Source organism: Tachyglossus aculeatus, chromosome 4, assembly GCF_015852505.1.
Source record: "Tachyglossus aculeatus isolate mTacAcu1 chromosome 4, mTacAcu1.pri, whole genome shotgun sequence".
Taxonomy (NCBI): Eukaryota; Metazoa; Chordata; class Mammalia; order Monotremata; family Tachyglossidae; genus Tachyglossus; species Tachyglossus aculeatus.
The window spans coordinates 9,407,073-9,419,582 of record NC_052069.1 but is presented as its reverse complement, the minus strand read 5'-3'; the positions used below and the strand labels follow the sequence as shown (position 1 = coordinate 9,419,582).

The 12,510-nt window shown below is 43.3% G+C and overlaps 1 protein-coding gene across 2 annotated transcripts in view; it reads right to left on the bottom strand.

The window, feature by feature from the left end:
• JAKMIP1 (janus kinase and microtubule interacting protein 1) overlaps nucleotides 1–12,510 on the bottom strand; it is a 234,668-nt gene that overhangs the window by 146,185 nt on the left and 75,973 nt on the right. For both annotated transcript variants that reach the window (XM_038744991.1, XM_038744994.1), the window contains exon 2: nucleotides 5,881–6,064. The gene's annotated coding sequence lies outside the window, so the exon portion shown is untranslated. The remainder of the gene's footprint in view (nucleotides 1–5,880; nucleotides 6,065–12,510) is intronic.

Genomic DNA, 12,510 nt, shown 5'->3' with positions numbered 1-12,510 from the left:
AGTGGCCTAAAGCCAATGGTGAGGAGTTGGTTTGATGTGGAGGTGAATGGGCAACCACCAGAGGTTTATGAAGAGTGGAGAAGCATGGACTGGATGTTTTTGTAGAAAAATGATTTGGGCAGCAGAGTGAAATATGGACAGGAGTTGGGAGAGACAAGACGCTGGGAGGTCAGCAAGGAAGTGGATGCAATGATCCAGGTGGGATAGGATAAGTGACTGGATGAATGTGGTAGCAGTTTGAGTTCATTCAATCGTATTCAATCGTATTTATTAAGTGCTTACTGTGTGCAGAGCACTGTACTAAGAGCTTGGGAAGTACAAGGTGGCAACATATAGAGAAGGTCCCTACCCAACAACAGGTTCACAGTCTAGAAGGGGGAGACAGACAACAAAACAAAATGTGGATGGGTGTCAAGTCATCAGAATAAATAGAAGTAAAGCTATATGCACATCATTAACAGAATAAATAGAATAGTACCTATGTGCAAGTAAAATAAATAGAGTAATAAATCTGTACCAACATATATACAGGTGCTGTGGGGAGGGGAAGGAGGTAGGGCGGGGAGGATGGGGAGGAGGAGAGGAAAAGGGGGCTCAGTTTGGGAAGGCCTCCTGGAGGAGGTGAGCTCTCTGTAGGGCTTTGAAGGGAAGAAGAGAGCTTGGCGGATGTGTGGAGGGAGGGCATTGCAGGCCAGTGGGAGGACGTGGGCTGGGGGTCGATGGTGGGACAGGATGGAGAAGAAAGGACGGATTTTAGTGATGTCATGGCAGGATTCATTGATGGTTTGAATATTTGGGTTGAATGAGACTGAGGACTTCAGGGTAATGCCAAGGTTATGGGCTTGTGAGACGGGAATGATGGTGGTGCCGTCTACAGAGATGGGAAAGCCACACTAGACTGTGAGCTCCTTTGGGCAGGGAATGGGTCTTGTTATATTTTACTTTCCCAAGCACTTAGTACCATCATTGCACACAGTAAGCGCTCAATAAATACGACTGAATGACTGAATGAAAGTCAGAGGAAGGACAGGGTTTGGGTGGGAAGATAAGGAGTTCTGTTTTAGGAATGTTAAGTTTGAGGTGATGAAAGAGGACATTCAAATATAGATGTCTTGAAGGAAGAAGAAAATGTGAGACTGCAGAGAGGGAGAGGGCTGGAGATGTAGATTTGGGAATCATTCACATTGGGGTTATAACACATTATTACCATGTGTTTAGTGTATTTAATGAATTTAGTAATAGTAATGGCATTTATTAAGTGCTTACAATGTGCAAAGCACTGTTCTAAGTGCTGGGGAGGTTACAAGGAGATCAGGTTGTCCCACAGGGGGCTCACAGTCTTAATCCCCATTTTACAGATGAGGTAACTGAGGCCCAGAGAAGTTAAGTGACTTGCCCAAAGTCTCACAGTTAACAATTGGCAGAGCCAGGATTTAACCCATGACCTCTGACTCCAAAGCCCGGACTCTTTCCACTGAGCCACGCTGCTTCTCTAGTTTAACTTAATTTAGTTTAGTTTAATTAGTTTAGTTTAATTTAGTGTATTTAATGAACTTAGTGTAGTTAATGAATTTAGTGTATTTAGTTTATTTGGTGAATTCCCATTGTTGGGTAGGATTGTCCTTATTTGTTTCCAAATTTTAATTTTGAAGTGCTCAGTACAATGCTCTGCACAAGTAAGCACTCAATAAATATGACTGACAATGAATGAATTTAATGAATTTAATTCATTTCTTTAATTTCCTCTCTTGTCCGCGTCACCCTTGCAGTTGAATTTGTACCTTTTAAGCACTTGAGGCAGTAATCTCCTTATGGGCAGGGAATGTGTCTGTTTACTGTTATATTGTTCTTTCCTAAGCACTTAGTATAGTGCTTTGCACACAGTAAGCACTCAATAAATATGATTGATTGATTGATTTGAGATTCAGTGCCACAGCATCTAGGGACATATCCAGAAATTTCTTTATACTAATGCCCGTTTCCCTCTCTCGACTGTAAATTCGTTGTGGGCAGGGACCTGTCTACCAACTCTGACTGTACTCCCCAAACACTTTTACTACAGTGCTCTGCACAGTAAGCACTCAATAAATACCAATGATCGATTGACTCAAGACCAAAACATTGTGGAGGAATCATGTACATAACCTTCTTCCAACAGCGGGCACCTGTTGGGAAGAGAATGTGGCTCAGTGTTCAAAGACAATGTATCGATCAAAGCATAGAAGGGCAAGAACCTGATTTTTCCTTAGTGTGAGGTTCTTCAACAACTCAGCTCCCATGTTATAGGATATCTAGCCGCATTTTCCCACACACAAAGTTTCAGAATCTCAAAAATTGGAATATTTGGAGTCTGCTGGGTGACCTTGGGTAAGTCATTTCATTCCTCGGTGCCTCAGTTACCTCACATGTAAAATGGGGATGAAGACTGTGAGCCCCATGTGGGACAACCTGATTACCTCGTATCTACCCCAGCGCTTAGAACAGTACTTGACACATAGTAAGCGCTTAACAAATACCATGATGATGATGATGATAATTATTATTATTATTATTATTATCATTTCCCACTGGGTATGCTGAATTTGAGGAAAGTCCTGAATGAATCACAAGCATGACAGAAAGCCCTTGGAAACTGACCCCATCTCCACAGAACTTAAGAAAACAACCTTATCCCCTCCCGTCCCAGCCCCGTAGCACTTACGTACACATCTGTATTTTATTTACTTATATCAATCAATCAATCGTATTTATTGAGCGCTTACTGTGTGCAGAGCACTGTACTAAGTGCTTGGGAAGTACAAGTCGGCAACATATAGAGACAGTTCCTACCTAACAGTTGGCTCACAGTCTGAAAGGGAGAGACAGAGAACAAAACCAAACATACTAACAAAATAAAATAAATAGAATAGATATGTACAAGTAAAATAAATAAATAAATAGAGTAATAAATATGTACAAACATATATACATGTATACAGTATATACTTATATATATTAATGTCTGTCTCCCTTCCCAGACTGTAAGCTCACTGTGGGCAGATAATGGTTTTGCTACATTATTCTCTTCCAAGTGCTTAGTACAGTGCTCTGCACATGGTAAGCACTCAATAAATACGATTATTTCCCTGATCTGTAATTGATTTTAATGTCTGTCCCCACCTGTAGACTGTAGGCCGCTATAGTCAGGGATCACATCTACCAACTCGACTATACTCTGCTCTCCTAAGTGCTTAGTATAATGCTCTGCACCTAAAAAGCACTCAATAAATAGCACTGATTGATTGATCAGTGTGACTTTGGGCAAGTCACTTAACTTCTCTGTGCCTCAGTTACCTCATCTGTCAAATGGGGATGAAGACTGTGAGCCCCACGTGGGACAACCTGATTTCTTTGTATCTACTCCAGGGCTTAGAACAGTGCTTGGCACAAAGTAAGCACTTAACAAATACTATTATGATTATTATTAAAGACAGTCTTCCTGAACCAGTCAGAGAAGTAACATTCACACAGTAAGATATTCAATACCAGGTTCTGGGGGGAAATCATGAAGGTATGAACAAATATCCCCTGGAATCTGAGGTTCTTAAAACACTGGATTAGCCCTTTACAAAAATTAAAACAGAGTAGGACGATGGGAATTATAAATCAAACTAAGGCATCTCAAACAAAAGCCAGTCATCACCAACTATCTCCAAGAAACAAAATAAGCTTTGGGCACAGACAGGATGTTTCCATACATATTACTTTGGTAAGGAGGCAACAGAAAGTTTAAAATGTCTCAAAATGCCACCATGGAAAATTTTGCAGGACTTGAGAGAGACACCTTTCAGTTTATCGGGCACCCACTAGGTATAATTAATGCACTCTATGAAGCACTCTGCAACATTTTTTAAGCACTTACTATGTGCCAAATACTGTTGTAAGCGCTGTGAAGGTACAAGTTTGCTCAGACCTAGTCTTTGTCCTGCATGGGGCTCGCAGTCTAAATCAGAGGGAGACCAGGTATTTAATCCCCTTTCTACAGTTAAAGAAGCCTAGGCACAGAAAAGTTAAGAGACCACCCAAGGTCCCACTGCCAAAAAGTGGTGGAGCCAGGATTAGAACCCAGGTCCTTAGATTTCCAGGGCCATGATCTTTCCACTGTTCCAGGCTGCTTGCAAAGTACAAAATCCTGAAGCACACATTCTACCCAAAAAACAACTTGCACTCGAAATGGGATGCTAATCACCTCTTTCATTCATTCATTCATTCAATCATATTTATTGAGCACTTACTGTGTGCAGAGTGCCGTAATAAGCGCTTGGAAAGTACAATTTGGCAACAGATAGAGACAACGGGCTCACTGTCTAGAAGGGGGAAGACAGACAACAAAACAAAACAAGTAGACAGGCATCAATAGCATCAAAATAGATAAATAGAATTATAGCTATATACACATACATTATTAGTAAAATAAATAGAATAATAAATTGTACAAATGTACACAAGCTCTTCTCTTCCTGTGGTCCTCCTTTCCTTTCTTCTTCGTGGTTCCCGTTAGAGTTTAAAATCCTTATGGACAGGAGCACATCCCTTCTTTGTGCTAAGCCCTACGTCCTCTGCTCCCATTCCCTTCTGTGTCACACTTGCACTTTCATTCATTCAATCATATTTACTGAGCTCTTCCCGTGTGCAGAGCACTGTACTGAGCACTTGCTGTGTGCAGAGCAATGCACTAAGCGCTTGGGAGAGTACAGTAGAACAATAAACAGATATATTCCCTTCCCGCAATGAATTTATAGTCTAGAGATTTGTACCTTTTATTCACCCCTCCCTCAGCCCCACAGCACTTATGTCCATATCAAAAATTTATTTCATGTCTGTCTTGCTCTCTAGACTGTAAATTCCTTGTGGGCAGAGACCATGTCTACCTACTCTGTTGTATTGTCCTCTCCCAAGCACTTAGTACACTGCCCTGTACACAATACACGCTCAATAAATATGCCGGATTGAGTGATTGAAGCTGGTTTTGCCCAAGTGCTCAGAATAATGCTTAGAGAAGCAGGACAGACTTGGGAACCAGAGGACCTGGGTTCTAGTCCCGGCTCCACTGCTTATCTGATGTGACCTTGTACAAGTCACTTAACTTTTTTGTGCCTCAGTTTCCTCATTTGGAAAACGGGGATTAAGATTGTGAGCTCCATTTGGGACAGGGACTGTGTCCAACCTGATAAGCTTGTATCTACTCTGGCGCTTAGTACAGAGTCTGGCACATAGTAAGTGCTTAATAAATACCGTTTAAAAACAAACAATTAAAATCCAGTGCAGCACATTCGGGGGATCTTCAAACACTTCAGTGCTGTCATCTTGCCCCGCTCAATCAATGGTATCGGAGGGCTTCCAAAATGCAGAGCTCCCTTTTTCCTCTCCTCCTCCCCACCCCCCCCAACCCTACCTCCTTCCCCTCCCCATAGCATTTGTATATATTTGTACAGATTTATTACTCTATTTATTGTACTTGTACATATTTTACTATTCTATTCTATTAGTGATGTGCACATAGCTATAATTCTATTTATTCTGATGGTTTTGACACCTGTCTACGTGTTTTGTTCTACTGTCTGTCTCCCCTTTCTAGACTGTGAACCCATTGTTGGGTAGGGACCGTCTCCATATGTTGCTGACTTGTACTTCCCAAGCGCTTAGTACAGTGCTCTGCACACAGTAAGTGCTCAATAAATATGATTGAATGAATGAATGCAGAGCGCTCTACTAAGAATTTGGGGGAATACAACATAATCACCGCCCACCATTTCCCTCACGTGCTCTCCTCTCTCAGTCCTTTATTGCTCCATTTTCTTTTTTCTCTTAAGCCGGAAAATAAAAGGACCAGTTCGCTACCTCTTCGTGGTCAGGAAGAACTCTGCTCTGGTGGGTGAGAGAAACCGTGTCAGAAGGGCTCAGCATGTGGAAATGGCAACGGTTGGGCGGTTTTGACCTTCCTGTTCGATCCCTATTGGCTCAGCACGCTCTTCATGGACAGGCAAGCAAAATAGCCAAGGGATACCTTCAGCACCAACAGCATCTGTTAAAACATAAAGAAACATGACATCATCCTATTTATTGAGCACTTGAAGAGCACTGTGCTGCATAATAATAATAATGATGGCATTTGTTAAGCACTTACTATATGAGCAAAGCACTGTTCTAAGTGCTGGGGAGGATACAAAGTGATCAGGTTGTCCCACGTGGGGCTCACAGTCTTCATCCCCATTTTACAGGTGAGGGAACTGAGGCCCAGAGACGTGAAGTGACTTGCCCAAAGTCACACAGCTGACAAGTGGTGGAGCCGGGATTTGAACTCATGACCTCTGACTCCCAAGCCTGGGCTCTTTCCACTGAGCCATGCTGCTTCTCATCCTTGGAAGAATAATAGTAATAATAATGATGGTCTTGGTTAAGGGCTTACAATAATAATAATAATAATAATGGCATTTGTTAAGCGCTTACTATGTGCAAAGCACTGTTCTAAGCACTGGGAGGGATACAAGGTGATCAGGTTGTCCCACGTGGGGCTCACAGTCTTCATCCCCATTTTACAGATGAGGGAACTGAGGCTCCGAGAAGTTAAGTAACTTGCCAAGGTCACACAGCAGACGCGGTGGAGCCAGAATTCGAACCCATGACCTCTGACTCCAAAGCCCAGGCTCTTTCCACTGAGCCACACTGCTTCCCTATGTGTAATATGCACTGAAGGGGCAGGGGGAATACAAGCAAATCAGGTAGGACTCAATCCCTGTCCCACATGGGGCTCATCCCCATTTTACAGATGAGGAATCTGAGGCCCAGAGAAGTGAACTGACTTGCCCAAGATCAAAAGCAAACAAGTGCTAGAGCCGGAATTAGAACCCAGGTCCTCCTGAGTCCCAGCTCCATGCCACTAGGCTATGCTGCTTCTACAGGTTCCCTAATCTCAATGAGTTTACAGTCTAGAGGGGGAGACAGACATTAATGGAAATAAACTAATTACAGATGTGCATTTAAGTGCTGAGGGACTGAGTGTGGGGTGAATAAAGGGGGAAAATCCAAGGGGAAGGGCAACGTTGATGGGAGTGGGAGAAGATGAAAGGAGGGCTTAGTCAGGGAAGGCCTCTTGGAGGAGATGGGCCTTCACTAAGGCTTTGAAACAGCGGAGAGTAGTTGTCTGTTGGATATGAAAGGGGAGGGAGTTCCAAGCTAGAGGCAAGACATGGGCGAGAGGTCAGCAGTGAGAGAAAACAATGAACTGTAATTCTATTTATTCTGACGGTTCTGACACCTGTCTACATTTTTTGCTTTGTTGTCTGTCTCCCCCTTCTAGACTGTGAGCCCGTTGTTGGGTAGGGACCGTCTCTATATGTTGCCGACTTGTACTTCCCAGTCGCTTAGTACAGTGCTCTGCACACAGTAAGCGTTCAATAAATACGATTGAATAAGTGAATGAACTGTACAGGTTGAGAAGTAGCACGGCCTTGTGGCTAGAGCACAGATCTAGGAGTCAGAAGGACCTGGGTTCTAATCCTAGGTCCGCCACTCGTCTGCTGTGTGATCTTGGTCAAATCATTTCACTTCTCGGTGCCTCAATTCCCTAATCTGTAAATGGGGATGAAGACTATGATCCTCGTGTGGGTCTAGGACCTTGTCTAACCTGATCATCTTGCATCTTGTATATATGGTTGTACATATTTATTACTCTATTTATTTCATTTGTACATATTTATTCTATTTATTTTATTTTGTTAATATGTTTTGTTTTGTTCTCTCTCTCCCCCTTCTAGACTGTGAGAACACCGTTGGGTAGGGACTGTCTGTATGTGTTGCCAACTTGTACTTCCCAAGCGCTTAGTACAGTGCTCTGCACACAGTAAGCGCTCAGTAAATACGATTGAATGAATGAATGAATTTAAGTGACAGGTGTGGATTAGAATCCTAGTCTCCTCACTCCCAGCCCAGTGTTTTTTACATTATGCAGGGAGGAAGAGGGATCCAGTGGAAAAAGCAAAGGCCTTGAAGTCAGAGGTCCTGGTTTTCATCCCAGCTCTGACCCTTGTCTGTTGTGAGACCTTGGGCAAGTCACAACTTCTCTATGCCTCAGTTTCCTGATCCATTTAATTGAGATTAAATTCCTCAGAGGAAAGAGCCCGGGCTTGGGAGTCGGAGGTCATGGGTTCTAATTCCAGCTCCACCACTTGTCAGCTGTGTGACTTTGGGCAAGTTACTTAACTTCCCTGTGCCTCAGTTCTCTCATCTGTAAAATGGGGATTAAGACTGTGAACCCCATGTGGGACAACCTGATTACCTTGTATCCCCCCAGTGCTTGGCACATAGTAAGCGCTTAACAAATGCCATCATTATTATTTTTATTAACCTGCGAGCCCTTCATTAGCCAGGGACTGCATTGGATTTGATTGTCTTCGATCTACCCCATAGTAAACTCTTCAATTATTATTAGACCCTGCTTCAAATATGTCATTTAAAGAACTGTGACTGCCAACACACCATATCAGTCTTTTGCTCACAGACACCATAGTCTGGCTGGTAGCAACTGGGAATGGGAGAATGCTAAACAAACACTTCAACATCAGGGTACATGAAAAGCAGCGTGGCTCAGTGGAAAGAGCCCAGGCTTTGGAGTCAGAGGTAAAGGGTTCAAATCCCAGCTCCGCCACTAGTCAGCTGTGTGACTTTGGGCAAATCACTTCACTTCTCTGTGCCTCAGTTACCGCATCTGTAAAATGGGGATGAGCCCCGTGTGGGACAACCTGATCACCTTGCAACTTCCCCAGCACTTAGAACAGTGCTTTACACATGGTAAGCACTTAATAAATGCCATCATCATTATTATTATTATTATTGGCAAATTGATCAGCCCATCTCCACCTCAGCGGGCAATCCATGACATAGGGCATGCAGGACTACCATTTTCAAAGACCTAACCAAAATTCACATCTACAAAAAACACATAGGAATGCTGCATTTCCAGGTGTTTTTTTTTAAAAAAAGCACATTTCATAGGGCAGCAAATAGCAACGAACAGCTTTAATATAAAAATTCAGCAAAAGCACTGTTCTAAGCACTTAGGGGAGTACAATGTAACAGAGTCGGTAGCTGCCTTCCCCTGCCCACAATGAGTTTACAATCTAGGCAACCTAAGTCTACAGTCTTAGAAGAGGTGTGGCTTAGTGGGAAGAGCCTGGGCTTAGGAGTCAGAGGACCTTGGTTCTAATTCTGGCTCTGCCACTTGTTTGCTGTGTGACCTTGGGCAAGTCACTTAACGTCTCTTTGCATCAGTTACCTCAGCTACAAAATGGGGATTAAGACTGTAAAAGCTCCACGTGGGACAACCTGATTACCTTGCATCTACCCCAGCACTTAGAACAGTGCTTGGCACATAGTAAGTTCTTAACAAATACCATTATTATTATTATTATTACCCCAGTGCTTAGAACAGGGCTTGGCACATAATAAGTGCTTAACAAATACTATTATTATTATTATTATTATTATTATTATTATTATTATTACTATTACTACCCCAGTGCTTAGAGCTGTGCTCGGCACATAGTAAGTGCTTAACAAATACCATTATTATTATTATTATTATTATTATTATTATTATTATTATTATTATTATTACCCCAATGCTTAGAACAGTGCTTGGCACATAATAAGCACTTAAATACCATCATGACAACATTATTGTTATTGGACAAGAACCAAAACCAAAATGTCTTAGCTTAAGAAGCAGCGTGGCTCAGTGGAAAGAGCACGGGCTTTGGAGTCAGAGGTCATAGGTTCGAATCCTGGCTCCTCCACATGTCTGCTGTGTGACCTTGGACAAGTCACTTAACTTCTCTGAGCCTCGTTACCTCATCTGTAAAATGGGGATGATGACTGTGAGCCCCACGTGGGACAATCTGATCACCTTGTATCCCCCCCAGTGCTTAGAACAGTGCTTTGCACATAGTAAGCGCTTAACAAATGTCATTATTATTATCATTATTATTATTATTATTATCATTATTAAAAGGAGTGAGACTGTAAGCTCATTGTGGGCAGGGAATGTCACTGCTGATTGTTGTATTTTACTTTCCCAAGCAATTATTACAGTGCTCTGCACACAGTAAGTTCTCAATAAATGTCTGAATGAATGAATAAATGAAGAGGGTGGGTTGGAAGGAATATCAGTCTCCTGCTGTGAAATTACATCCATGAAAATTGGCATCTCCGCACTGCAAATCTAAGGAAAAATACTGGCAAGAGAAACACAGATTCGGCAATAGAATAAAATTTTCAAATTCAAGCATCAGCAGAATGGCTATTTGTCTTAGACAATCCCAAGCACTTAGTATAGCGCCCTGCACACAGTAAGCGAGAAGCAGCATGTGTAGTGGGAGTCAGAAGATCATGGGTTCTAATCCTGGCTCCACCATTGTCTGCTATGCGACCTTGGGCAAGTCACGTCACTTCTCTGGGCCTCAGTTACCTCATCTGTAAAATGGGGTTTGAGGCTGTGAGCCCCATGAGGGACAGGGACTGTGTCCAACCCAGTTTGCTTGTCTCCACCCCAGTACTTAGTACAGTGCCTGGCACACAGTCACCATTTAAATACCACAATCATCATCATTATTAAGTGCTCAATTAATACCACTGATGGATTGCATTTACTTGCAACTATTCTGTGATATTTTCCTTTTCTATAACCTAGCTAAGTGTCTTCTGCAACCGGGAGTTCTCATTCTCAGGGACGTAACAATCACACGTTTTTCTACATATTAAAAGGCCGCAGTGGAAAAGTCAAACTCGCGACTATCCATACTTCATGCTGCTGCCCGGATTATCTTTGTCCAGAAACGCTCTGGACATATTACTCCCCTCCTCAAAAGCCTCCAATGGCTACCGATCAATCTGCGCATCAGGCGGAAACTCCTCACCCTGGGCTTCAAGGCTGTCCATCACCTCGCCCCCTCCTACCTCACCTCCCTTCTCTCCTTCTACTGCCCAGCCCGCACCCTCCGCTCCTCCACCGCTAATCTCCTCACTGTACCTCGCTCTCGCCTGTCCCGCCGTCGACCCCCGGCCCATGTCATCCCCCGGGCCTGGAATGCCCTCCCTCTGCCCATCCGCCAAGCTAGCTCTCTTCCTCCCTTCAAGGCCCTGCTGAGAGCTCACCTCCTCCAGGAGGCCTTCCCAGACTGAGCCCCTTCTTTCCTCTCCCCCTCGTCCCCCTCTCCATCCCCCCGTCTTACCTCCTTCCCTTCCCCACAGCACCTGTATATATGTATATATGGTTGTACATATTTATTACTCTATTTATTTATTTATTTATTTTACTTGTACATTTCTATCCTACTTATTTTATTTTGTTGGTACGTTTGGTTCTGTTCTCTGTCTCCCCCTTTTAGACTGTGAGCCCACTGTTGGGTAGGGACTGTCTCTATGTGATGCCAATTTGTACTTCCCAAGCGCTTAGTACAGTGCTCTGCACATAGTAAGCGCTCAATAAATACGATTGATTGATTGATTGATTGATTGACTAGCGAAGTAATTAGGCATTAGCTCCAGAGCAAATTCCTTTTCCTGGAAAAATAACATTTAATCCATCCGGAGTATTTATTCGCCCCTCTCAAGGTTGCACCGGGGAGTTTCCAGTCCTCTACCAGTCTCTGCTATGGGAGGGAGAGTGAAGCAGAGGCCTACCCCTTCCATTCCTAGCTTGGCCAGTGGCAAGCGACTGGCAGGCCAGCTGCTACAAGTCAAAAACAGCCAAGCTGGGCAACAGCGGCACGGGAGACAGTCGAGAGCAGAGACTGAAGTTTACTGTGTGGGAAAATGGTAAACCACTTTCAGATTTTTACCAAGAAAACTCTGCGGATCCACTACCAAAACGACGGCAGATGGATAGTGGGGCATTCTGGGAGAGACGTGTCCGTGGTGTCACTGAGGGTCGGAAACGACGGGACGGCAGAAGATAAGACAAATATTTATTCAGGGTCTAACTGTGTTCAGAGCACTGTACTCAGACTTCGGTAGAGTACAACAGAATTAATAGATGCAGCCCCTATCATCCGGGAAGTTATAATCTAATGGTGGAAGACAAACCCTACAATGAGTGACAAATACAGATGCAAATACCTAAGTTCTTTGGTGGAGGAACTCGATTTTAACATCAAAACCTAATTAACCAGTAAATAGATATCTGTCCACTTCCCGAGGAAGAGTCATCATTCCAAACGCAGCCTCCAAACTTGTTTATCACTGTTCAGACGATACAAATTTCATGTAAATACCGGGGGGTCTATTAAATTAAAGTAATATCCTGAAACAATGACGCCATTGCCTTCCTGAGAGCATCTCTTGGGTTTGACATGTCCATCACGAGCTCCTGCTCATTCTCTACCACTTTCAAATGCTGAGGAAGACTGGATTCTCTTCCCTCCACCTCCAGAAGTGCAAGATTAGGCTTCTCTATAGTGCAGCCAAATCTGCTTA